At 36.2% G+C, this 25,269-nt stretch overlaps 2 non-coding genes across 2 annotated transcripts; both read left to right on the top strand.

Annotated features, from left to right (window-relative positions):
* Positions 1-11,464: 11,464 nt before the first annotated feature.
* Positions 11,465-11,626, top strand: LOC146994388 (U1 spliceosomal RNA). The gene has a single exon (XR_015044239.1). It is a non-coding gene; the product is annotated as a U1 spliceosomal RNA (small nuclear RNA).
* Positions 11,627-14,957: 3,331 nt separating this feature from the next.
* Positions 14,958-15,118, top strand: LOC118183838 (U1 spliceosomal RNA). Its single transcript, XR_004757300.1, has one exon. It is a non-coding gene; the product is annotated as a U1 spliceosomal RNA (small nuclear RNA).
* The last annotated feature ends 10,151 nt before the right edge of the window (positions 15,119-25,269 follow it).

Genomic DNA, 25,269 nt, shown 5'->3' on the forward strand with positions numbered 1-25,269 from the left:
CGTTTCAGTGACAAGGCAGATATCCACTTCATGTCGAATTAAAAATCCTGGAATTCAGGTATTTTTTGTGTGATGTCCTGCGCATTCCACAGAGTAATCGTAATCGGAGAAAAACTTTGATGAGAATTAGTCATGACTTTTCTGGGGAGGCATGACTGAGTTTTGCGCTGCAGCAGCGTTGAGCTGTGTAGTTGTGTCCTTCAGGATAGAGATAGCAGCCGTAAGGGTTGCTATCAATGATTTGGCCTCTTCAAGCTTTGCTGAGAGCTCGGCAATTTCAGGTGCTTGCCTGTTTTGGGGTGGCTGAGCACTATTCATGACGACTCTGTCCGAGTACAACATTTTCCCTTGTGAATATTGCCGGGGCTTGGGGAAGTAGCTACATCCACGAAATGATGCAGTGTGATTTAAACCACAGTTCGCGCAGGTGGCTGGCTCATCTGATGGTTTGGTGCAAGTTTTGGATTCGTGCCCCTGTCCGCACTTTACACACCGCGGAGGGAGGTGACACTGCGCTTGAGCATGGTGAAAGTTTTGGCAGCGGTAACATTGAGTGGGGCCTCGTCTGCCCCTATAGGTCTCGACTGTGACACGAAGTCTCATCAGGTATTAGTTCATGAATGGTTCTGGCTTTGTCGCTTTTAGGCAGGATGACGAGATATAGAGGCATCTTTTGAATTTCTGTGCCACGCTTTCTCGTAAGTTGAACAACCTTATTAATTGTGTACCCTAGGTTCACAAGGGCTTCACCAACCTCTGTCGGAGGAGTATATGAAGGAACGCTACGGATAACAAGCTTTAGCATTTTCTCATCCGGCAGCATATGTGTGTAATACGGAATTTCTTTTTTATCCAGTAAGGCGGTGATCTGCCTATGCATATCACTACTGAAAACTTTGATTTCAAAGTCATAGTCACTTTTCATTTTTGCTTTAAAGTCCATTTTTTCCTTTTCAAGGAGATCATTCAGCTTTTTCCAGGTGATGTTAGTGTCCTGAACCATAATCGGAGGAATTTTCGTGTTTCTCCTGGGATATTGGAAACCCTCCGTGTCTGCGGAACCGCTGAGCACTTCTTCCTGTGATTCCTCATTGGTCGGAAGTACGCTGTTGGTTGGGGTAGCAGTTTCATTGGCTGCTGCCTGGGGGTTTGGTGTGTGGATGGCTTCCTGTGGTTTAGACGTTCCAGAGATGGTTTCCTGAGATTTAGGTGGTTGCATGGCTCCGATGGAAAGAACTTTAGTAGCACTTTCAGATAATTTTGGTGCTTTAGGCTTGGATTTGTTGTTTTTCTTTTTACCCTGTTTGGCAGAGAGGTCGGTTGTCGTGGGGCAGTGGGAGTCTTCCACATCATCCTCTAATGCGGAGAATTTGTTATGATGCAGGTTTTCAGTAGGTTCCAGATTTTCATTGTTGGGACTGCATGGTCTCTTAAATCTCGTTTGGGTGAAGTCAGTAGAATCCATCGCCTCAGTTTTTGATGTTTCCTCCGTAAGTGGAGAAAAATCTCTTGGGTTCAGGGTGGATGTTTCCGTGGAGATGAAATTCATCATTTTGATTAGGATACGGTAGGCAAATTCATCGGCAGGGGTAAGTCTCGTTTCTTTTTACGAGATCAGATAATCTGCCGTACTCAGTGACCAGTTGCTGGATGAAGGTAGCCATCTTACAAGTAGGTATCACAATGAGGATAATTTACCAAGATAAATAAATGCACAAATAATTTCAGCGTAACGATCAGACGGCCTACGTAACTGCGTCTGAAAAAAGAGAATCAGTAATATCGCACTAAGGCCTTTTTACCACTCTTTGGTCACTTAAGACCTGTAAGCAAACTTTAATTGCTAATGACTGATAGTGGCAGAAAAAATCAAATCGACTTGGTAAAACCGAGAGCCGTGCTAAGAGAACATTCACGTGCGACTGCTCAGACCGGAATGTGATGAGATAAGTTAAACCTCTCTAAAAAGAGACATTTATATACGGCAGTTATCCGTCCCATTTTCTCGTACGTGTCCCTGGCGTGGGCGGCGGCCACACATAGAGATAGAAATAAATTGCAAATTCTTCAAAACAAAGCCCTGCGTTTAATGACAAACGCACACTACTTTGTCTCTAATGACACGCTTCACAAAGACCTAAAAATTGAGATTGTTGACAAATTTCTTGACCGCACCAACAGCAGTTTCTTTGATAGAGCTGTCAATTGCCCGTACCTTGCTCAATTCAACACGTTTGATTATATACCTCTGCAAGACGACTACAAAATAAGACCGTACGCTGCACATATCAGGAGGAATGCAAATTTCCCTACTTAATTATGATTGTTCACGAACACTTTGTACATATGTAAATATTTATTTTAATTGTATTTGTATTTTATTTTGTACCTTATTTGTGTATTTATGTACCCTGTAAATAATTTTATTTTATTTTTATTTTCTGTGTATTGTTTTATACATGTATATGTCACGAACAGACACTTGTCAAATTGCGCGACACCAGCCTCTCATTGGTATTTCTCACCTTGTGACGCATGGTCACCTCCTCTCACCTACCTCCGATGCCTCCTTGGCCTGTCCTATTTTTACCATCATGTGCCCATACGGCTAATTCCATCATTGAGCAGGACACGTCCGGTATGACTGACTGACTGACTGCACATGACGTTATAATGCCGGAGGATTAACTTCCAGAGGAAAGAATCCTGAACTACAGAGGGAGGAGCCTAATGCATGGCAGGCGTAGAGAGAGGTCAGTCATGAGAAGTAGGCGTGACTACCAACCAGAGCAGGAAGGCAGAGTTCGGAGGGCGGTGCTATCTCCTGAGGCCCGAGCATACAAGAAATTAAGCTAAGTTAATATCAAGTTCATCATGCAGCAAAAGTAGGAGAAAATTACAAGTTCATTTTTATCATCTGCTCAACCGTTCCCACGGCAAGTAAAACATTATCCTGTGACAATTCTATTTTCTTACATTTTCCCACATGTTCTAGGAACTTGAGTGCAATCATCTGTACGTTTTTATCCATCGCGAAATCCAATTTAGCGGGGTGGGATTCTGATGACATACTACTTTCTTTCTGGATTGGTTTTTCAGACAGCGGAGACAAATTCTCAGACTGCGGTTTCCGCGCTGAATTCCTTTTCTTCTTGTCAGAGGCAACGCGAACTTTTGGTCGAAATTTGCATAACTTCGAAGTAGCAATCACTACTGAACTTTTTACAGTTCGCGCAAGTAGGCTTCACTTCTTTGGTTAACTTGTAGGTGTAGGACAGGTGCCCCTGCCCATACTTGAGACATCTTGGCGAGTTGTCCGTGTCCGTAACGCTGACAGCTAAAGGAAATCATGTTGCTTAGATTACATCTGTATCTTCTAAACTTGACACTAAGGTCCAGCAGCTTGACACTAAGGTCCAGCAGCGTTTTCTTTCTGTAGATAATTCTGCTCACATCATTCCTCTTGAATGATGCAAAGAAAACAGGTAGCTTCATTTCTTTTCCATCAATTTTCTTGGTAAACTGCGTTATGTTTAACACAGGGAATCCATCTTTAACCAACTCAGCCTTGATTTCCTCCGCAGACGAGTCGTCACGCAGTCCACGAATAACCACTTTAAGCGGTGTATCTTTCTTTGGGCGAAAGGTGCTAAATTGCCCTTCATCTTTCATTAGCACAGCTAGTGCTCTATCTCTTTGATCAGTTGTATTAGAAATCAGAGTGATTTTATCGTTAGTCAAAACACCAACGTAATCCTTGACACCAAATTTGTTAAATTGTCCTCGCAATTCGCTCCATTTCACGTCCAGTCTTGGGCAGAAAATCGGAGGAAGTCGTTCACTTTTATGATCAGTCTTAGCGTTAGAAACGAACATAAGATCTTTATCAGCTTTTTCGGAATTGTCAGCACAGTCCATAGCCACTAGATCAGGAACTGTAGCGAGAGCTTCAAAACTATTCAACGTTACTACTTTGGAAACCTCAGTAGCAGCGGAAGTCTTCTTCGTAGGGGGTTTCAACGGTTCCTTAACAGGGGCATCTAAAATCTTAGCAGTCTTCGTAGGTGTTTGCCATTCATCATCTGTAGATTTATCTGATATGAGAAACTGCTTTCTCTTCCTTTCAGCTTGCCTTTGGTGAAATTCAATCACAATCGGATTCTTTTTGGGAAAGTCTTTCATGAAATCTTTATCACAGAATTGATCTAATGAATAGCTTTCCTTCTCCATAAGGGCAAGGAAAATCTTCTCTGCTTTCCTAAGCGCTGACTTCATAGGCCTGCCGTTTCGTAATTGTTCTTGTAAAACATCAATATTGTTAAGAGCTTCGTATATCTCTTTATTTACAGGATCATCCAAAGCATGACCAAATTTCTTTAAAACAGCATACGACTGGTCCACAAGGACTGAACGATGTTCATTAGGCATAGTGAAAATGCACGAAGCAAGGGACGTACTTCGAGATATTCACGTGGTTAAAACTAAAGAAGCGTTGGAGACAGATTTTCTGTACAAATACTTGAGCAAAATGTCGGACGATACTTAGCGTCTGTGATGATGTCGTGTGAGCCGAATTGTGCACACATCCCTACCGCGGATAGCTTTCTGCCGCTACCGAACGATTCTGATGAAACTGATATGTGGTGTTGCTTCTGCTTCTACCAACGTGACTGCTTATACTTAAGATTTCTCTACGACGGAAGATGATTATATTGATGTTAGCGCAGAGCTAATAAAAATTTCACCCCACAGAGAAGATGACCATCGGCAACTGAGTGCACTTTTTCAAGAATTAAAAACTGAACATTATGAAATTAACACAAATCACTCCCGACCCATCAAGGTGGTTTTTCGAGGACTATCCTCCACCACTGATATACAGAATATCACCAATACATTAACTGCGAAAGGATTTAGCATCTGTAAAGTCGTTCAACTTAGGAAAAGAAATACGCCAAGGCCACTATTTTTAGTGCAAATTATGAAAAATGAAATAGCAGACCAGATATACTATGTAAAAGAGAGGCACGACTCAGAAATTTGATTCATCCTGATTTGCTCTGTAAGTATTTTTGCTTTCTCTCCTGATGGCAGCCAAAAAACCACCAGATCGTTTTTGGAATAGGCATGAAAGCGACAGCGACATGGATCACGGCTCAGATTATTCCAACTCTTCTAAGAATAGCGGAAAATTAAAATTTAAAGATTTTCTAAAACCCTCCAGCTTAAAAACTAAATTGCAGCAGCCTAAAAGAATAAAGAAAAGTAGCTTCCCCAGCACTGCGACTCCAAAAACCCAAGATTTTCGCGACACCATGGAAAAGTATAAATATATTTTCCCTAACTTATTTCAAGGACTCGGAACTGAATTAGATAAAGATCCCAGATATCAAATACTCAGAAACGGAGCCCTAACTGAAATCTTAAATAAATCCCAAGAGCGCATGATTGAACAATCGAACTTAATGGACACCGGATCGATGGACGAGAAAGATTATGCAGAAAATGTGAAAGAACATGAAGAATTAGTGGACTCCATCAAAGAAGTTTATAACAATTTAACAGTTCCAGAAGCAGATAATAATTCAGAACAAAATTGGTCAATTCCCTCAAAAACATGCAAACCTAATCTAAAACCTAGCGAAAAAGAAGAAATAGAACAAAACAACAGATTCGAACCTTTAAATGATGAAGAAAATAATGAAACTACTGAAGTTAAAATAAATATAACATAAATCTGAAATAAAAATCCCACCAATAGTCCTCACGGAAGTTGAATTAGATTGGATTGATCTACAGAAAATCTTAAGTACTAAAATCCTAAAAAACGAATATGAAACCCAGATGCCAAAAAAGTTTATTTAAATACTTCCACTGAAGAGGATTACAACAGCGCCATCGAATTTCTAAAGAAATCAGGCATAGAATTCCATACATATCAACATTATTCCAAAACTAACATTAAAGTCATTCTAAAAAATATGCCCAGAAGCATCTCAGAAACAGCAATATTTGAAGACCTAAAACTTAGAAAATTCCCAGTACTAAAAGTTAAACAGTTCACAAAGAGAATAGAAAGTGATATCATAAAATTACCCATATACTTCATTGAACTTGAAAGGAATAAATTAGGAGAAGCAATTTACAACTTAAATAATATTTTTAACTTCAATATCATTATTGAGAAATATGCACCTAAAACTAAAAGACCAATTCAATGCTTCAAGTGTCAGAGCTATGGACATTCACAGGCGAATTGCTATAAAAAAGAAATATGTTGTAAATGTTCCCAGAATCACAGATCTAATACTTGCTCTTTAAAACGTGAAGAAAAACCCATCTGCTATTTTTGCCATGGGGAGCATGTATCGTCCTACCGTGGTTGCCCGATTTATAAAAAGCGTTTTCAAACTCCTAAACCTGCAGGGAAAACCCAAGAGATTCCAAATCTTAAAGATTTCCCAGCACTCGCATCTAAATCAGAAACTGAAATTAAAGAAATTCAAAGACACATCCCATTCAGCGCCATCTTTAAACAGCAGAAGATCCCAGCAGATAATGATAATCCAATATCCCAAGTTTTTTCAAATCAATCCTAAAGTTTTCAAATTCATTCAAGATATGAATGTTGTTGCAGTTAATATTAAATCCGCTAAATCCAGTACAGAAAAACTTTCTATCGCTTTCTCAGCAGTGAAGATTGCTCTTGATTTCGCAGAAGAGGAAAACTAAGTTCAAAATTTTACTTCTTGTTACTTCCTGATGTTCCAATAGATGGCGACACCCATGCGACGATGTTTTCACCAGAAACTTTCCACTTTAACTAAAGTGGATTTAGTTCTCACTAAGACATACCCCGCAGTGTAAAAAATTTTTTGAGTAAACGTCCCCAGGACTATATACTCATAGATACCTCAATTCATACCAATTCATATGTAAAAGAGATTTTCCAGTCATCTGGAAACATGCTAGCATTTTTGTCTTACCAAAACCAAAGAAACCTCCAGACAAACTATCAAGCTACAGACCTATCAGTCTTCTTTCTTTACTTGGGAAGATCTTGGAGAAAAATCATCCTAAAACGCCTCCAACCACATCTGGGATTTCTACCGAATGAACAGTATGGCTTCTGTAAAGGACTATCAACAGTTCATTAATTGATTAGAATCAATCACCGAGTTCAACGGATCTGCCATCAGAAACAAACTCAGCGTCGCTTTCCTCATGCTAGAAGTAGCCAAAGCTTTTGACTGCATCTGGCATGAAGGACTCATCTTTAAGCTCCTCCAGCAAAATATCCCTCGAGAGATTATTCTCATCCTTAAATCCTTCCTTGATCAAAGATCCTTCTCGGTCAAACAAGGCGACTACATCTCTAACTCGTACCACATGAGAGGAGGAATTGCAGAAGGCAGTATCCTAGGGCCTGTGCTCTATCTCATCTATGTCCATGATTTTCCTAAGTTCGAAGAAGACCATAAGTCTTTACTCACCTGCTACGCAGACGACACTGCTCTTCTACAGAAATCCCGAAGCTGGGAACTTGCCATACGCAAACTACATGAAAAAATGACTGCCATCGAAGAGTGGTGCACTAAATGGAGGACGAATATAAACCGAGAAAATTCAGAAATTCTACTAATACGAAAATACAAGCATAAAGATCATATCAACAGTACTGTCACTCATTTCGGTCAACAAATCCATATAGTGAAAAAAAAAAAATATTTAGGAGTTACCTTTAACATATTCTTCACCTGGTCCACCCACATCAATGAAATTAAAGGAAAAAGTTTTGGCCTCATTAGAAAATTATATTGTCTACTTTCGGATACCTCTGGACTTACTCTCACTAGGAAAAGGAAAATTTTCTCTACTATCATTCGACCGATTTTCTCTTATGCTTCTCCTGTGTGGACAAATACAAAGAAATCTGATATTTACAAATTGCAAGTAATTCAGAAAAAATTCCTCAGGCTTATAACTGGAGCACGCTTTTTCATCCGGAACAGAAACCTACATCATGACTTAAGAATTGACTATGTGCAAGATCATCTCAATAGATTAAACAAAAGTTTCTTCAAGAAAGATTTACACATTTGCTTTGATTTAAATTTACACATTTGCGAAAACTTTAATACCTTATAAACCAAGATTTACAAGTTCATCACTGTTATGGTGAATTACGGTAGTCTGAAGTAGTCGGCCTATTGGCCTTTACTCGAAAAATTAGTATCCCTACAGGGTAGTCTTAGTGAAAATCTTAAACAGTACAATTTGTACGTCTTCCTTGGCGAAGCAATAGATAACGGCGAGACTTAGCGAGATTAAATATAACAGCTAGTGCATTCTGTCTGATTGAACATGCAGAGTAGTCAAGTGAAGATAATGACTTCCAATATCATTAAAAATTGTCCGAGTAATAAAGTTTTTGTATTTTTCGTAAGGTAAAAGCTCATCATTGTCGAACATACGCACACATATTAAGAAACTTGTTTATATCAAAAGCTGACAGATAAAACATTTCAAAAAATTGTACACGATGTTGGTTTCTTTTTTTAAGAAATTTTTATTATGTATTTGTATTACATCTGTATTACATAGAACGGATGGAAATGCTATGTATTATGCATAGCATTTCAATCAGCTATATGTTGCAAATAATTATTTAAATACAACCGTAAAAAATATCTTAAAAGGAAGAAACTTTGCAGTATGGCATGCAACAATATACCATTTATTTTTCGCAAGGAGGTTAGAACTCATGGAGATGCCCTACACGCAGTCAAAGTGAAGCCAAAAAAGGGGGGAAAGCATGCCCTTAGTAGTCGTGGCTTAGAAAGATTGACGTGCCCAACCAATTTTGTTCCTGGTAGTCGTAAAGGATCGCAAATTCTTTACGCCCTCTTTCTACTTTTATCACCATTTAATTTTATTTCTACATTATATAATTGCATCCTGTATTTAATGAATAATAGCATTAAAAGTATTGTGAACACAAAACAGTAACTATGTACTCAAACTATAATTTGATTATACTTTACTTATTATAAGTATATATAATTCTCCAATTTTTTATGTTATAAATATTACTTATGTTTGGAAAAAACTTAATTTGAATAAACAATGATAAAAATATGTAAATTTTATGTTGTTATTTTAAAACTCAGACAACAAATGTGGGTTAATCTTTGGATTATGGTAACTTGGCGATTTTTTGGCTAAAATTTGGCAACCAACCCTGCTACAGCAACCTGCTAGTTTTGTTTTTGGACGCCATTTTGTTTTCACGAAGTAAAGATATTTTTTTTTTTTTTTTTTACTCAACATTTTTTCCAGCAATCTGCTAGCCGAATTACGCTTATACTGTAACTTATGCTTAATTGTGACGAAGATTAGGTGCGAAATTGGGATAAAGTGCAGAATCGCAAACTGCTTGCCGCGTTTTTAAGAATTGCACATACACGGTATCATCCATGTACACGTCGACCTATTTTCACTAAAAAAAAAAAAAAAAAATTCTAGAATTGGACAAAAATGGCATTGCGCACACTCTCGACTTTATCCTTGTACACTGCTAAAGTCCTAGCTAGTAACCTTTATCGCCTTACCAAAATGTCGCCAAACTACCTGTTCCAAAGATTAGCCCAAATGTGACTAAAAATCAAATTCAGTTATTATATATTTAATTGAGCACAAAATAAAATGTAGTTAAACACATAAAAGGTAATTTAATTATACGTATTAACTTGTAATGTAATTATGATCAGACTTTAAAGTAAACTGTTTTATTTTCCATGGGGAGCTAGCCACTCCCCCTTCCCTTGTTTACTTATAGTTTTGCCATCCCATATAAGTTAATTACGAATATCACATTTGTTATTATTATGAAAACGTAAATCTGGGAACTATATATGTTTTTTCACAAAGAAAATACTCAAACTCTTTCTTGAAGGCCATTTAAACACACATTTCGATTATTCTACTTTTTTATGCACGTTCTAAAATATTCTTTTACATGGGCATGAAGTCGGAAATGTAGACATTATTTTGCTGTAACAATTCAGTGCCTTTTAGGCCTTTCACATCTATCCACACAAAATCAGAAAACACACTCAGAACATGAAACCAGCTGTCGTTTCACCTCACTTCGCTTACTAAAGTAATTGTTGCCTTGCCCTCACGTTGGCGTGGCTTATTTCCTTTCCCTGGCTTCACTTTCTTCGTACTGCAATAGCAGAGACGCCATCTCCATGTATTCTAACCTCCTTGAGTATTACAATATCTCACAGTAGTTATCTTTTGACTACTCAAACGTTCAAGAGAATTTAATTCAAAACAACAAAAGAAAGCTAATCCGCGAATTCGCTAGTCAACAAGAGTAGATTTCTAAACAAACTCTTAAAACAACAAACTAATTAAAATCAACTACTCTAAGTTCCAAGTTACACTTATGCCGAGATTAGTCATCAGATGTTTGCTCTTTGGGCACTGAAAAGAGAATAAGTTCGAAGTGTGAGTCCAGAAGGGCAGGAGCTAATGGGAATCAACTTTTATTATTATTAGGAAAAGATAAATCTGAGAACTATATATGTTTCTTCGTATACAAAGAAAATACTGAAACTCTTTCTTAAGGGCCATTCAAACACCAGTTTCGATTATTCTACTTGTATATGCACGTTCTAAAACTTTCCTTTACATGGACATGCAGTCGGAAATGTAGACATTATTTCGCTGTAACAATTCAGTGCCTTTTAGGCCTTTCAGATGTAGGCATACAAAATCAGAAAGCACACTGAGAACTTTAAACCAGCTGGCTTTTTACCTCACTTCACTTAGTAAGGTAATCGTTTTCTTGCCCTAACGTGGCGTGGCTTATTTCCTTCCCCTGGCTTCACTTCGTACTGTAGTAGCAGAGACGCCATCTCCATATATTCTAACCTACTTGATTTTTCGTCCACAGGTCACCAATTATGGCAAACAGCGATACTTTTTATTAAAATTAACTTTTTGTTATTAATCTGCTACGTTACAAATGTTGAAATGTGTGATGAAAATTTAGCGGTTAGCGAGCTTTACCTAGTGATAAATTTCGAAAATCCGATTTGAAACTTTGAACCGGAGTTTTGTCCTGTCTGACAGGCCTTGAGTATAAATTGGCTTTGCTGGTACATTCTGTGGTTATATTTTCAGACAGTCTGACGCATTTGTCAAAATTGTACAAAACAATTGTTGAGACTTCCTATGATAATGAAGTAGTGATGCAAAAGCATCTGGAAATGAGGATCTCTCAAGAAAAAGGACGAAGCTTGTAAAGAACTTTAGAAGAGAAAATAAGTGAATTAAAGTAGAATTAGAAAATTTAAATCAAAAATTTTATCCCAAAATATTACTTTTTCTTTTTACCAACCACTAATCTAATAATGAAAACATGGTAGCTAGTAGGTGAGCAACGAAAGACAGCATACTTACTTGGCGTCGGAGATGTCTTGATCATGAAGGAGGCTCTCCTGGTCGGAGGCTGTTCATTGCACTTGGGGCTGCTGACGACTGCCACTTCCACAAAATGTGGTTGGTTGGGGCGCGTAATTTTTGGTAGTCGGGACTGCGTTCGCGCTGATCCCGGTTATTGAAGAGCAGAGACTGATATCGTATTCCGAAATGGCAGAAGCTATTCATCGCGGCGTAATGAATAATGCAGCTCCTGTTCCCACATCGTTAAAAATATGCTCAGTTATTTAAGCGCACGTTCCAGTGCTGAAATGAATAACAAAATAGACGACATCAAACAATTTGATGCTAAAAAAGAGAATAAAAAGAAAAATATCATTAGCAGTTAATTAAGTTCTTGTGAATGTTTTTGTTTCATTGATTTTTAATAAATACATGCCTATATACCTGTCTATGTAAATAAAATGTACTCTAATAAACATAATTTTGTTGAATATACATTTTTCTTTTTCTGTTTTTGCAATAATTTTTAACACAAAAAATTATTTCTGTCCTCTCAGTTTCGAGTTAAACGATTTTCACTGAACTGGAGTTAGATCACGCTGTTTGGCGACCATGTACTCTTCGTGATTTACGATGGCTTTACAAATCTCTTATTTACTTACTAGAGGCTTACTTATTTGCTTTGAGGGAAGAGTTTCTAACATTAAAGTATTTCCGTTAGCTGCAGGGGCGTAGCTAGAGTTTCCAGCGCCCGGGGACAATTGAAGAATTTGCACTCCTTTCTGTGTGCCAAGAATATAAAACGTTTCATGAAAAAATTTCGTAGCATGAATTTTGCGTCCCTTGGACGCTGCGGCCGGGCACAGATGTGCCCCCTTTCCCCACCCTAGCTACGCCATTGGTTAGCTGACTTTCCGATTAGTTGAATGCTTCACAGTCCAGCTTTTAGTGTATTAAAGCTTTGTCTGTATTTTTTTAACCAAATGATACAGCAAATAAATTCACATGAAGCCCACTTTTTTTAAAAAAATTGCTTCCATTAATTCTAAAATTTGTATAGAGTTTTTGCTCTAATGAAAATTTGTTCAGCCTCAAAAGAAAATACCCGAAAAATATTTCAATATCAGGAAAAAAGGACTGATGTCAACACCAATAACAAACATTAATACCATTTTGATGGGACACATGCGCTATTAGCGCCCTATAACAAACGAACAAAAGATGATTACCCTATTTTAACATACAAGTCAATAAGGCTATAATTTCATTGTATCTTCTAGTACACTGTGTCCTTGATTCTTAAAATTCAGCTAAACAGCATTTTAAATTATAATACTGCTTATCTTCGTTTCCGTATTTTTATATGAATGAAAAAATGGTATAAATAGGAAAGGATCAAAATACCCAAAGATATATGAAAATTTAACTAAAATTGAGAAAAGGTATTTATAAAGATAATAAATAACATTGTTACAGAATTTATTCCAAAAACGGATCTCAACATTTAGGAATTTTGCATTAAATGAATGAGCAATATGAGCTTAAGCAAATATGATGTTGGGAGGGTGAAAAATATTTCTTAATATGTGCAATACTTTCAATGCAAGCATACGAGTGACTCTCATTAAAGGAATAAATAACTGTAGCAGTAAGGAAAGATGGTAGGTAGGACATTTTACGCCTATGTTGTAACACTAGCATGTTATTCACTTTCAATCATTATTAGCAAAATAAATGAAATCTTTTCGAAAAATTCTTGCTTTGTTTGTGATGGTACATATAAAAGTATGATTTAATAAGAATTAATTAAGAATACTAACTCCTAACAATTATTTTCAATTTATGTCGAATAAACAAAAAACTAGAGTAAATGAAGAATTTACTCATATAAAAACTATAAGTTACATTATTATATGAAGAAATTACACTCATTACTTATGTTATAAATTCATGAATGTCAAATTTAGCTTTTCATAAAGGTGGTGGGGTGTATTTAATTATGGTAGAGCACACTAGGGCTATCTGCCTAAGGTTAGGGATCCCTTCGTGGAGGACTTTCTAAGGGAAACTGGCTCATATGCACATTACACATGGGGAAAACCACGAAAACACCCATGCAGCTGGCCCGTTTGCAGGATTCGAACCTCGGGCCGAACTACCAGTGTTCAGCGACTTTGCCGCTCGGCCGCTGGTGGGCCCGCTTTTCATAAAGGATTAATATATTAAAATTTGCATGAACAAGTAGTGTAGGGCAGCTAAAGTAAAAAAATATAATTACTGAGTTCGCTTTCATTGCCCATAAAAAATTAATTCCTGCGTAATAACGATTTAAGTCCACGAATTCTTAAAATCATATTCAATCCATGGATAGTTAAAAAAGAAAGGTATAACAATTTTATAAATTACAAGAAAATAAGCGATAATTTACTATAACTTCAAAGCAGTTTCATCTTGAAAATTAGTTCTTTTGGTTAAGAAAAGAAAATCCGTATTCAAAACAAAAGAAATTGAATATCAGAAGAATAAGCAACTTTACAAGTCATCTGTCTTTTCCTTCCTCCGTTTCCTCCTAAGTTAAGAATTCTGCGATCCAGAATTCTTAAAGCTTCTTAACTAACATTCATAGCAACATAGGAGTATATAGAGAGACTTTTCATATAAAGCCCACGTTAAAAGCACATTAAATCACGCGCAACATGGCGCTGACATGCGCAGAGAGCATCCTTTTCTGGGATATCCCTATTCCTATAGGCCCACCAGCGGCCGAGCGGTAAAGTCGCTGAACACTGGTAGTTCGGTCCGAGGTTCGAATCCCGCGAACGGGCTGGCTGCATGGGTGTTTTCGTGGTTTTCCCCATGTGTAACGTGTATACGAGCCGGTTTCCCTTAGAAAGTCCTCCACGAAGGCATCCCTCCCCTTAGTCAGATAGCCCTAGTGTGCTTTGCCATAATTAAATACACACACACCTATTCCTATAGTCCAAACGATTCTTTTCTGGGATATTCTGACAAAAAATAGTGTTCTGCTCTTGAATAATAGTTAAATGAGCGCCAGAAATTCATCGAATTGAAGAGGAGTCATGCGAAAGTAATTAAAAGAAATTTCGTTTCGTTCAAGCGTATTTCTTCAATTAAATTATTTGCATCTCCTTAACTGCTGTCATCTCTCACATATTAGTATAAATCACTGCATTCTGCTTCTCTTACATAAAGCAAGAAATAAAATAAGTTTTAATCGAGCAGAAATTAAATCCATTTTAATTAAAAAATGTAATCGTAAAAAGTAATACCACAAAAACTTTACGTTTCGCTCACCCAAGTTTCCGTCATGAAGTGCCATCTAGTGCGAGCATATGAGAAAGTGTTTTATTACGCTTTGCGTTTGTCACCCCAACGGACCAGTGTGAACGAAACTTTAAATATGTGAGGCTACTTTTCTTAACTACCACCAGTATTCTTATAAAAATAATAAAGTAATGAAATTTTCCGAACCTGAATCCCGCATACTTACCTGGCACTGGGGACGCCTTGATCATCAAGGAGGCTCCCCCGAGCAGAGGCCTCTCATTGCACTTCGAGGGGTTGACGTTCGCCACATCCGCAAATTGCGGTTGCTTGGGGTGCATAATTTTTGGTAGCGGGGACTGCGTTCGCGCTGTCCCTAATAAAATGAAAATTAGTTTCTTCTATGTATCTATGTAATGCTATTCCTTACCGCCCTGATTTTATACAAATTGGTTCTGAAAATTTTGTATTTGTTCTTTTCTCGTTCAAGGAGAAAATTCATATCTTTAAAGTCTGTTTTGATTGTTGATTTAATGTTATTCATCAGGGAAGTAGTAGTACTTTTAGTTAAGAATAGAAGGGAAATGCTGATATGATTAAATAGTATTTTTATTTAATGGCAAACTTCTATTACTTAAACAGCTATCTGAAGCCGAAACTTTTAACAATTATGTATTAATTTGAAAATTGTGTTTAAAAACTAAGGATTTTTAGATTTTTATCGTATTTTTATTCTTATATTAACAATATCTGCGTGATATTAGTTTTAGCAGTGATATTAAGAGCGCAGTGTAACAATTCAGCTAACGTGTATCTGAATTTTAGGATGATAAAATTATAACGAATAGTAATAACGTGCATCTGAACTTTTTGATTTTGCACTTTCATTAAAGTGATTACGCGAACTAGAAAAATTTAGCCACGCCTCTCTTGGATACGAGAACAATTTCAACAGAATAACTAGTACTAAAGTGGAAGAAATCCCACAAGATTTCTTTTTATTGAAAAAAATGAAAGAAAAAAAATTGTAAGCTTCCATTATTTTAACAGCACAGTAAAGCCAAGATTTTTATAGAATTATACATTAACTTAAAACTTATGCTTAAAAATTGTACAAATTTTTGGTTTATTTTGCATGTTAGATTTGCAATTAACCATACCTGAGCTTAAAACCATCTGCTTAGTTTTTATTTAGCAGTGACACTTAAAGAGCACAGTGCAACAAAATTTCAACAATCGACTAATGACAATAGATATCTGAGTCCTCTCTTGGATACGAGAACAACTTTAGAAGAATAACCAATACTAAATATTACTTTCACAAGCTTTGTTTGTATTGAATGAAATTGAAATTCCAGCATTTCTTTAAATGAACTTGTTAAACAGCTAAGTAGAATGTATTAGTCATGCAAAAACTGAAAAGATTACTGGGAATATTTCCGCAATTAAACTTTTAATTTCCTGTACCTAATCTTCTGAAGTTAGCCTTGAAGACTCGCGTCATAGATTTTTTTCAACTTTTCCCACCAAACTTTCAACTAGGAAACATTTGCATTATTTTAAAATCATGATTCCATGCTCCAGACAATTTATAAATTGCAAAATTGCTGGAATGTTCCGAAAGGTATGGTTTAACTGGACTCCGCCCATTTACATAATACGAAGGTATGTGCTGCCATCTAGTAATTATTAAATTGTGGAACTGTAGCTTAAGATCAAATACCGTGAAAAAAAATTACTTTCATTTCATTAAAAGAAAAATTCATATCGAACGTACTTAATGAATGAAACAGATTTCATGATATTTTAAGCACGGAAATCAAGGAAAATTAACACAATATCGTTTATGCATTCACCATAGAAGATTATATATTTTTATGGTTATTCCTATACTTGACACTATTTTACACTTCAGACAAAAAGGTACATGACACCTCAGAGAATTTTACTTGTAATTTTCTTGTTTTGGGTAATACAGCTTGCCCATTGTAAGCAGAATCAACGATAGATACATTTTTAGAAGTATTCCAAATTTTTGTGTTCCTGAAACGGATGTACCTTCAAGAATATTCTGGGAAACTTCCCAGTTTTTGAGTAGTTTTGAATGATGCTTATGTTTGCGCAATATCTAATGTAATGTAAATGATATGTAAAAGGAGTGCAGAAATTGCTGTTATCGCTTTATTTAAGAGAAGATAGAACAAGTTTTTTGCGCAATATCTAATGTAATGTAAATGATACTCAAAAAGAGTGCAGAAATTGCTGTTACCGGTTTATTTAAGAGAAGATAGAACAAGTTTTATTGCATAGTAGGTACGCATTCATGGTTGAAAGAAACACCGTAAGTTTAATAAATCATACAGGAAAAATTAAACATAAATACCTTTTATTAATATAACTAAAGTAATTTACCTATATATAACTAAAAGTGCATAACAAGAAATAACGTCCCCTGTCGATATTAAGAAATATCACCCCAGGCTAACAAAAAGTTCTCAAATACCAACTTTAGAAAAAGTACATTTCTTATCCGTTGGAGCAAGAGATAAAGTCCCAAAAATAATACAAACGACACCATGGACCTTATAACTAACCCAGTGGGCGGGGCGCGCGTCACCGACATGTCAGCAAGAAAGAGTAGGGACGATCTGGTTTACTTTAACCACTGAAAGCTATGACGTTTGTATCACATAACTCTTTTTAATTATTAAATGTGATACGTTGTATAGTGATGAGATTATGAAAGCCACAGTTTTTTCCAAATAGGATACAGTTCACTCCTTCATTACAAACCGGACTTTTTGTGTTTGTGTGAACGGTGCTATCTCCTCGTCTAGAAATATCCATAGCGGTATTCCGCAAGGGTCAGTTCTAGGACCTTATATGTATCTATTTTATGCTGCTGACTTTCCTCAAGCATCTCAAAATAACGCTATTTTGGCCTGTTATGCAGACGACACTGCCCTGGCAGTAAAGTCTGTTAATATGAATCACGCCATCAAAAAACTACAAGATGTCATTCCTAGCATTGAACTCATGCAATGGAAAGTCCAAATAAACGCAGCCAAATCTCAACTTCTCCTCATACGCAGAAATAAAAGGAACACACCTGTCAAAAGAGGACTTTATCTATTTAACGAAATTGTTCCCCATGCCAAGTACCTCGGAGTGATTATAAATGATCGCTTAACGTGGACTAACCATATAAATTACGTCAGCGATAAGGCCTTACAAATTATCAAATGTCTCTTCCCAATTATTGGTAAATACTCTCGACCTGGGAAAAAAGCGGCTCATCTACACGTCTGCGATCAGACCGATCATGACTTACGCCTCCCCAGCGTGGGCCGCCCTGACCAAAACTGACCTCAATAAATTATGTGTTGTGCAGAACCGCTATCTCAGGATTACTACGAATGCTCATTATTTCGTGACAAATAAGTGTCTACAAGATGACCTCAAGATCGACCCCTTAGATAAGTCCATCGCAAAGCAAAATCGGAATTTCTTCAGAGAAGCCCAGGACTGCAATCATATGCGTCAATTTAACCTCTTTGAATATGAAATATTGCACGAAGACAGGCACCTTAGACCATTTACTGCATTTATCCTCAATGAAAATCAGAACTTTCCAACCTAAGTTTTTACCCTGTGTTTACTTGGAAAACTGAAATGCTTAAAGTTAAGCAGCCACTATCGGGGTCAATGCACGGGAGGGTGACCTACCACGGGACTACGAACTAAAGTCTTCTACTGCTTCTGTAGATCTCTCACTGCTCCTATTGGTTTCAAATTTCTTTTATTTTATTTAATTTAACTTCTAGTTTACTGGAAAATATGTTTTTATGTCTATGCAATTGAATATTTTGTAAATAGCAAATTTTCATGATTTTCGCATACACGTCTCAACAGCCAATCAAAAGACCTCTACTAAGAGATATCTTTGACTGCTTCTGCTGGACTCCCTGCGTAATTTTACTTTTGTATATAGTTTTCTAATTGTGAGAAAAATGCACTTTGATGAGTTTATGCACTGAATATTTGTAAAAATGCACACTGTACCTGAAACTTGGACCAGCATCTCTCCAGCCTACCAGACACCGCTATAGCCTCACGTGACAAAGTAGTCACACCTTCTTTCATTTTGCATCCTGTCCTCCGGACACACTCATGCATTTGCTATACCTGCAATGTACTTTTTAATTCATGGACAGCCGGTATACAGCTTGCTATCAGCAAGCTACACACGGCAATAGTGGGAAAAGGAAAGGAAAGTGGGCGGGCCGCGCGTCTCTAACCTCCTTGGTAGAGACGATCTGGTTTAATTTAACACTGAAACCTCTGGCGTTTTTATCACATAACTGTTTTTAATTATTAAATGTGATACGTTGTATAGTGATGAGATTACGAAAGTCACAGTTTTTTTTCAAATAGGATTTAATATATTTCATTATAGCACTTTTTACTGCATTTCGCGCATTTTTTTCAGGCGTAATTTTTTCACGCACATTTGTTTTTTCACACGTAATTCTTGTACAAACATCTTTACTTTGGGAAAACGGTAAAATCTCTTGGCACAAAATTTAGGAACTTAATTTTGCTTGCAAATAAATTAAAATTAAATAAGATTGATAGTACGTGATGCCTTGAAATAAATAAGGTAAAATTAAACAAGATGTGATAATTCAAAAAAAAATTAATGAATATTTTCAGCCAGTGATTTTTAAAACTATAATAACATTACAGTACCGTAATCCGGACTCTTCGGGACTTCGGCGATTCCGGATTAGGGGTTTTTCAGTATTATAGATCATCAACTTAAATCTGGTAAGATGGCATGCAGAAATTATACAGTTAAAAATGTGAAACCGTAATTTATGAAATAAAGAGCAATTATGATCTAAAGGGTATCAAAATTTACACACACACACACACAAAAAAAAAAAAAAAAAAAAGAAGCTTAATATATATTTGTTTACTTTATTAAACATTCATCACTTTGTCATGATCGTCACTTTTAGCATAACGAACCTTTTTTCTGTTAGTCATTGCAAGGTGTCGGAATCCACATAATATTCAAAAAGTTCCTTTTTGCTTATGTCATATACAGTTGACTTTCCAATGTCAAACTCTTCGCATAATTTTGAGACGGATATGCCTTTATGTATTTTTTGCAGCAATTCCACTTTTTGTTTGATGGACATCGAAACCTGCTTTCGCTTTGTAGATCCTTTGGCAGCTCCGGAATTTGAAACTCTTTTTTACATAATCGAAAGTTCAAGCTTACTTTTTATAAAATTGCTCTGACGGTCTGCAAAAAATAATAAGCCGGATTCAATTAGAAGATTAAGGAACAGCGCAATCGACAACATTAACTGAAATATCTTACATAATTTTAGCTAAGCTTATACCGTCCGTTATACATTAAACGCCCATGCGCATAAAGTTTGTAGATTTGAGATCCGGATTATAGATCATTCCGTATTATGGACGCCCGAAATAGAGACTTTGTACTGTACAAAGCGATAATTTATTTGATTATACGATCATTAAATTATTAACACTAACGTGGATTATTTAAATTCGGAGCATAAAATTTTCTGACTGTAATGAAGGAAAAAAAAAAAAAAAAAGATAAAATAAAATGTAGAAACACTCAGATTTTATATTACGCCCAAAAGGGACCTTTTTTAACGTTTTGTGTGTTACCCATATTTATTCAATATCATGTTCTTCGCCCGTAAACCACATGAAATTCAATTCAACAGCAATATCACAAAATATTTGAAAACAGCATATGTTTAGAATTTCCGCACTGGAGATAAAAATGTTATTTTCCGTCTATCGCTTACTTTGAACTCGTTGAGTTTGTTAAAAAAAATCGTTAAGTTTTACAAAAAATGAAATAGATTCAAACAAATTCGAAATTCGCCCGTCCGGATACCCATGTACGGGTGGAGGATTACTTTATTAAAAATTTGATGGCTCTAAATACCGTCGTTTTTGTCACAGTGCGAGAAACATACATTTATTCATGCAGATTCTTCATTATTTAATTTCTTTACATATAATACAGGGCGATAATATTTGGTAACAACAATTTGAGAGGAGAGACAAGGACATTTTTACTAAAACAGCGCAAAATGCCGCTTCGAAACTAACAGCCTTTTTAGGCTACCGCCCCTTTAAGCTAATACATTAAATTAACAATAAATAAAAAAAAAATCTTATGCAGAACTAAAAATAAATTAAAAAAAATAATCACTATAAAATGCAAGCAAAATTATTTATTACGGTTAAATACAATTTTAATGTTAGAATTAAATGTATGCAAATTAAGGTGTGTGTGTAATTATGGCAAAGCCTCGAGAATTATCTGCCTAAGGGAAGGGATGCCTTTGTGGAGGAATTTATAAGGGAAACTAGCTAGTATACACGTTATACATGGGGAAAACCACGAAAACGTCCATGCAGCCAGCCCGTTCGCGAGTTTCGAACCTCGGACCGAACTACCAGTGTTCAGCGATTTTACCGCTGGGCCGCTGATGGGCTGAACGCATAGATGAATTAAATCGATATAATTCTTGTCGTCATAGGTCCTACACTTCACATACTTCCTGTGTATCTTAACTGTTGAAAAATATGTCACCTGGGTTTGGTTAAAAAATATAATAACTTTTGTATTTCTGCATTTGTAATCGCTGCATTTTCTTTATTCCTATATTTCTTAATTGGAAGGAATTTAATTGGTAGAGCCGTATAATTTATTCTCACAAATTATGCAATGTACCATTTTAGACAGATATAAATAACACATTTGGTAATTTTTCTGAACTGTGCTTTTACAGCATGATATAATAGCTACACAAGGTATGGACGAAATGTTATATACCAATATCTGTTGCACTTTCTGAGATGGGTCATACTGAGATGAGATTTTAGCTCATAATTCATTTCTGAGATGAGATTTTAGTTACACATAGCTTAAATTTGTTATGTGTTATTTATTTATTCATATTTTTTTTTTCAATTGTGTCATAGCAGTTTATTTCTTCCATTCTTAGTTTTGAAATGAAACGCTTGACTTTTCTACGTCAGAAGTTACAGCTAATGTTCCCAAGCCAAACCAGGCTTTCTTGAGGTAAGTTGGTTTGATTCTAAAATAGATATTGGCTCTGCATCACATTGAAACTCTTACATTTACTTAATTATGGTAAACTAATTATAGACATTTTCTTCTCAGTTCTGATATGGACATTTCAGTTATTGGCTCTAATGTAAAAGGTAGAAATACAAGCTCTCTTTTGGGTAAGATTTTCCAGGTAAACAAGACCTATCAGATGAAGCATATGAATTGGAATGAAATTTTTTTATATTAATTTAAGTTCAAAACAAAGATTTTGTTGAGGCCGTAACACGTGGACAGCCATCATCTGAAAGATGGCATCATGAAAGGTCAAGAAGAATATCATCATCCTTTTTCAAAGACGTTGCTGATAGACGTCCAAAAACACTCTGTGCTGCTTTAGTGAAATGTATCATATATAATGATAACATTTCAACTAAAGCTTTAAAGTATGGGTTGGCTAATGAAGCAGTAGCTTTAAATCAGTACAAAGAACAAGCACATAGGAAAAAAACATAAGACGGTGTCGCCTTTTTATTGATCCTAAATATGCTTTCTGTGTACTTTACCAGAAGAATTGATAGATGAAGATGGAATGCTGGAAGTAAAATGTCCTTCAATGACCAGATTGGCAACATACTTGTCATATTTTTTGAGAATGCTTAACTCTGTTCGTCTCAGGATAAATGCTGATAATCATCTGTATGTATCTAAACGCCACATATATTATTATCAAATTCAAGGACTGCTAGCCATAACAGAAAGGAATTGGTCTGATTTGTATATATGGTGCAGAGGAGATGCAATCACATTAAGAATACCTGTGGATAAAACTTTCTGGATCAGTTTAATTCCAAAACTTGAAAAATTTTAAGTGAATTGTATTCTTCCCGAGTTTGTTGATCCAAGAACACCAAGAAAAATGCTGAAAAGAATCAGGAAACCGAAAATTATTTTTGATTTGTAATTAGTAACAAGCCAACACACCATCCCAATTTCTACTTCTGAATATAAACTATGCTTGCAATGAAGCATTGTGCTTTAATCCATACCTAATTAAAATATTACCTCATTCCTCCAAAGAATTTGTTTAGAAAATCTCGGCATCCCTGATAGATACATATGATACAATCTACTACAATTCTCTAATCGATATTTGAAGCTAGCATCTTCTCTGCTACATTACAAAAAATGAAAGTTATTTCTTCTCTGATATTTTCTTCATTCTCATTTGGCTTGATGTCCTCTTATTTTAAATATTTCTCTGCATTTTCAGCACCACACTTCATACTGCTGGTTGTAAACAACGCTTGTAATGAAGTATAGTGCTGTTACCCATTCTCAGTTTGAATATTAGCCGTTTCTGCAAGAAAGATCTCCAAAAAGTCATTGCTTTCATACAATGATAGGTGTGGTTACATTTGCCGTAATTTTATTATCGATTATTAAAGATAGCACCGTTTCTTTTGCCCTACCATTGCTTTTTACCAGGTTATTATTCGTCACATAACTTGATGTCTTAAATTTGAGATGACAGATGAAATAAAATTAGTTCTGAATTGGCTCATTCAGGAAATGAAATTTTCTCCCTCCCGTCAATATAGCATATTTATAACTCCCAATGACGGAGATCACTAACTAAAAATGTTATGGATTAGAAGCCTGACGGGACGTTGTAATCTATAAATTTTTCTTTAGTTGCTTTATCTGCATGCATGCTTGGTTGTAGATGAAATTTGAAAAGCCTTTTTTACTTAGATTATTTGAATATATCCGCTACACATTTATTTGTTGATCTGTAATTATCATTCGGAACGCTGTGCGAAAGCCGTTGCAGCCACACCTGATGCCAATTTTTTTAGAATGTAGAGAGGTTTATTACGCCAAAGCACGTGAATTTGGTACACCACTTAATCGCTCATGCAGCCAACTCGTTCATCGAGGATTTAACTCGAGTGGAACTACCAGTGTTCGGGGACTTAAACGCTCGCCCGCTAAAATTTAGGGAAGAACTGAGTGTTAGAATTCAGTTAGGCTCTTTGAAATATAGCAAAGCCACGAGGCTACCTGTTTAAGATGGCAGATGCATTCGTGGAGGAAGTTTCTGAAGATTTAATTTAGTTTATTACGGCAAAGCACACTAGGATGTTTTCATGGTGGACTTTCCTAGAGAAAGTGGCTCTCCATACACGTTACACACGTGGAAAACTATGAAAACGCTCATGTAGTTCAGGCTGTTCGCCTTGATTCGAACCCAGGTCTGAACTACCGGTGTTCATAGATTTAACCGCTCGGCCGCAAGTGGGCCTAACTGCTAACGGAAATTGGCTCACATTCATGTTACACGGGAACAAAACAAACCATGCAGCCTGCTGGCTGGCCTGGGATCGAAACGAAACCAGTTCGAGCTTTTAGTATTGAGTAGTCTTAACCACTGGTGGCGCGTGGTAGGAAACGCAGATATTGTAATGAGTAGCAAAAATCCCTAATCTAAATCTGGTTATTAGTAGGATTATAAGTATATTGGTAATTATCCAATCTACAGCAAGGAAATTTCGGAGCATAATCGTGAAGTCAAATGCGACACTCCGATAAACGTGATATAAGATGGAAAAATTAAAAAAAAAAGTAAACTTATTAATTCAAATACACCTGTTTATTAGTACACATTTTATAAAATTTATTCTCAATTTAGCGTTTATGAATTCTCAGAGAATTATCTCACTGGAGTATTTTTTTCTCCTCTTATAATCCAAAATAATTAAGTAAATTTGTATTCTGTAATATCTTTACGTGTTATGTACGTACATAAGTTTTTTCGTTCAAAGTTAGACAAAATTCTACATTACACTGAAATGACTTCGTACAGAAAGTAAGCTCTTGGAAAGAAACAAATGTGAGGTTTTATTTTTAGAAGACCTGAGATTATCATACAAAACACTTTCTGAAAAAGTAATGTTATAAAATTTTGCCTAGTTTTGAATTTGAAATCATTGCAGTTCGATTCCAGTAGCCCAGAATGATAAAGATTTTATGAGAATACAGCAAAGCATCTTTTCAGAAACGCTGTTATAATTTTGCTATTTTGTTTTTATCACAGGGCGAGGAAAAAGACAAGCTGATGAATGCAGTAAGGCCACCTTGTTCTGTTTTATATATAACTCTGAAATGAACAGCCAAACGGAAAAGTCACTGAACACTAGCAGTTCGGTTCGAGGTTTGAATCCCGCGAAGGGACAGGTAGCATGGGCGCGTTTTCGTGGTTTTCCCATGTGTAACGTGTATAGGAGCCAGTGTCCTTTAGTCTTCCACGAAGGCATCCCTACCCTTAGGTAGATAGATAGATCGTATCGTTGTTTATGCTCTCAACGTTACTGGTTACTTTCAAAAGTGGCCATCCTAGA

Source organism: Stegodyphus dumicola, chromosome 11, assembly GCF_044657685.1.
Source record: "Stegodyphus dumicola isolate Sdum_Otavi_A_Nest chromosome 11, ASM4465768v1".
In the NCBI taxonomy this organism is placed as follows: Eukaryota; Metazoa; Arthropoda; class Arachnida; order Araneae; family Eresidae; genus Stegodyphus; species Stegodyphus dumicola.